The sequence below is a fragment of the Lotus japonicus genome, chromosome 2 (genome assembly GCF_012489685.1).
Source record: "Lotus japonicus ecotype B-129 chromosome 2, LjGifu_v1.2".
NCBI lineage: Eukaryota > Viridiplantae > Streptophyta > Magnoliopsida > Fabales > Fabaceae > Lotus > Lotus japonicus.
This window is the reverse complement of record NC_080042.1, coordinates 49,576,771-49,580,361: the sequence shown is the minus strand read 5'-3', so window position 1 is coordinate 49,580,361 and position 3,591 is coordinate 49,576,771. Positions and strand designations below refer to the sequence as shown.

Below are 3,591 nucleotides of genomic sequence, written 5' to 3'. Positions count from 1 at the left end.
GAAGTTGTGTTTGATAGGGGGATTTCTGATCATCGTGCGGTTGAGCTCTCTTTTATGTTGGATGATTATGGGCCTAAACCTTTTAGTTTTTTTTAACTATAGGTTGCTTCAGGAAGGTTTTTCTGAATTAGTTGATGGCTTGTGGAACTCACTGATTGTGGAGGGTTGGGCGGGGTACATTTTGATGACAAAGATAAAGGGAATGAGGGAAAATTAGGATATGGTGCAAGGGGAAATGGGTGTGGGGTGTTGAAAAAATAAACCAGCTGCAGGAGAGGTTGGGAGTGGTGATGGGAGTAATGGAGTCCGAAGGGATGTCAGAAGATTTAAGGAGTGAAAGAATGACGTTGTTAGGTGACTTATGGAAGGAGTACACACTTGAGGAAATGTGATGGCTACAGAAGTCTAGATTGTGGTGGCTTAAAGAGGGGGATAGAACTACTCAATTCTTCCATAGGATGTGTAAGGTGAGGGCGACAAGGAGGAATGTGAGAAAACTACAATTTGAGGGAAGGGTGCTGACTGAACTAAATCACATCAAGAGGTGGTCATGCAACATTTCAAGAGCTTCTTCACGCAGGTTTATTACCCTATTTTAGTGATGTTTTAAGGGTCATTTCTGTTGTTCCTGTGTTTGTGATGTGTGAATTGGCTGCATTTTGTTTCAACACATTATTGTGCGACCAGATGATGCAACATGTGGTCTCTGCTAGATTGTGCAATCAAACGCTGAAGGTTTTGTGTTATGTTTGATTGTTGTTTGTGCATTCAAGAAGACTTAAGTGAAGCTGTGCATTTTGTTGAAGCTTAAGGATTCAGTTATGATCGCGTGTGCTAACCTTGAGGTTGTTACAAGTTGTTAGCGTATGAACCAAGTTTGAAATAAGAGATATGTTCTGTTTTTAAATTGGTTCAAATTTGATTCTGGAAAGATATGATTCCTTGAAGAGTTGTTTTCCAAAAGCTGTGTTATGGACTCAAGACATCAAGCCCATCCAAGGCCCAAGTCTCTACGCTGGATGTCTATTTATTCAAGTTTTGTAACCCTAGCTGCGGAAGGATTTTGAGGGTGTTGTTTTAATTCCAAGGGTTTATTGTGTGAGTCCTTCTTGTGAGTTTTGTTCCAACTTAGTGCTTTCGTGTTCATCAAAGTACTGAGTTGATTTGTTTAGTTGAGTTGTAATCTCATCAACCTTGTTTATTGATAAACAAGTCTTGATCGCTGTGGCAGTGGTCATTAGGGGTTAGAGAAAGTTTTCTCATAGCTTAGAGGAGAAGGGCTAAGCTAGATTCACTTGTGTAATAGTGGTAGACATAAAAGAGGCTCTATACTAAGGGGGAGTACTTAGGTATAGGAGGGATTTTCATGAGACCTGAGAGCTATTATTTGATAGTGAATTGACTCCTGGATTGGTATCCTCCAAACGTAGGTGATGTTCACCGAACTGGGTTAACAATCCCTTGTGTTCTTTTATTTATGTTTATGTTTAGTTGTTAACGAAGAACATTTAACTCTGATTGTTGTGTATTGTTGTCGTACACGTTGGTGCAACATCGTGTATAACATCTGTCCCAGGTGAATACTAATTTCAATTTCTTTGTTTGTTTTGAGTCTTTTTGTTGAGTCTCATGTAGTGTTTCATGCATTCTCATGCATTTTTATCTTTCTTTGTGTCTTTACTTTGTTTTGGTAATTTTGTAGTTTTGTAGGAACTTTTCTTGCATTTTAAGTAAGTTTAGGACTTGCATGTTTTTCCTATGTTATTTGAGGGTCCTCTTTGCTAATAGGCTCTTGGAGCTTCTGGATATTTCCTGGGCTTGGTGGTTAAGTTTTCAGGTTTGAAACTGAAGGAGAAGGAAGTTCAAGAAGCTTGGAATTGAAAGAAGGCTTAAAGAGGCTTGAAGAGGAGTTAAGAGGAAGATAAAAGGGCTTTCCAACGAGCTTAGAGCGCCTAGGCGTGCTCCAATGGCGCCTAGGCATTCTCCATTGGCGCCTAGGCGCCAATTGCATTTTTCAGGATTTCTGAATCGGCGCCTAGGCATGCTCACCCAGAGGAATGTTTTGGGCATGGAATTGGCGCTCAGGCGCTCAGAATTGGCGCCCGAGCGCCCAGACTCGAGTGTTTTGTCTATACATAAGGTTTTAGCCAATTTCTTTGGAACACTTAGTCATTTTACTCATTTTGGATCAAGTTTAGAAGCTCAGGAGAACCTTGGGGCTTGTGAGAGGCTTCCATCTTGTTATTTTTCTCAGGTTCTTTACATTTCTTGTATGGAATCACTAGCCATGAGTGGCTAGTTTACTTTTTGCTTTGGGTTTAAGTGATTCTATGAAACTCTAGTTATAATTCCTATCTCTATGCCTTTGCTCTTGATTCTACCTTGAATTTCAATTCCATTTGCATGCATAGCTTGAAGGTACAACTTGCTATAGACTAGACTATGATCATATCGGAAGATTGTTGTAGTTTGGGGACATGAATTGAGATTAACTTTTCTGTGCTTGCTACTCGGAATAGAGGAATGATTGGATTTTGTTGGCCTGAACATAAAGAACTTAGAGACTCAAATGCATGATTAGGTACACAAGGAATTGGGCCTAACTTTCAGTTTGAGGGAATTGCTTGGTGGAGGTGCTTTAGAAGATCCTCATGCTCACATGGAGAGGTTCACCCGGAATTGCAACACTTACCGGGTGAACAATGTTCCATCGGATGCGATCCGGTTGAGTTTGTTTCTATTCTCCTTGAAGGATGCAGCAGAGGAATGGCTAAATACACAACCTCAAGGGAGTATCAGTACTTGGGAAGACATGGCAGAAAAGTTCACAACAAGGTTCTTCCCAAGAGCCCTTTTGAGGAAATTGAAAACAGACATCATGAATTTTGTGCAAACCGCTTAAGAGAATATCTATGAAGCTTGGGAGCGATTTAAGAAGCTCTTGAGGAAATACCCTCAACACAATCTCACCCATGCTGAATTGGTTGCAACGTTTTATGATGGTCTACAATACTCTTGGAGGTTTGGCCTAGATGCGGCTTCAAGTGGGGAGTTCGATGCTCTTCCCCCGCAAGCGGGGTATGACTTAACAGAAAAGATGGCAGCGAGAGCCATGAACTCTGAAAATGATTGCCAAACCCGAAGGAGTATGTTTGAAGTTGAAGCTTATGACAAGCTCTTGGCCTTCAACAAGCAACTCTCCAAACGAATGGCGGAGATTCAAACTCACATAAAGGCGAGCAATTTGGTCGGTGCTAGTGTAGCCAAAGTGGAGTGTGTGACTCGTGGAGGGCCTCATGTTATTGATTTTTGTACCATGCCTAATCAATGTTTCCGAGGTCAAAGCTCTGGACTTTCTCAACAAGTCCAAGAGCAAGTTGGTGAAAATGATGGTGGCAAGAAGAGCTTAGAGGAGCTATTGGAGAGCTGCATCAACCGCAAGAAGAACAACTATAAGAACCAAGAGGTGGCTATAAAGAACTTGGAAAGTCAAATTGGCCAGCTAGCCAAGCAAATGGCTGAGATACTTTAAGGTAAGTTTTCTCCTGATTCTTTAATTTTGTCTAAACAAGAAAATTCTGTTGTTGTTAC

The 3,591-nt window shown here is 41.0% G+C and overlaps 1 non-coding gene across 1 annotated transcript; it reads right to left on the bottom strand.

The window, feature by feature from the left end:
• Positions 1 to 2,860: 2,860 nt before the first annotated feature.
• On the bottom strand, positions 2,861 to 2,967 carry LOC130741569 (small nucleolar RNA R71). The gene has a single exon (XR_009020460.1). It is a non-coding gene; the product is annotated as a small nucleolar RNA R71 (small nucleolar RNA).
• Positions 2,968 to 3,591: the final 624 nt, after the last annotated feature.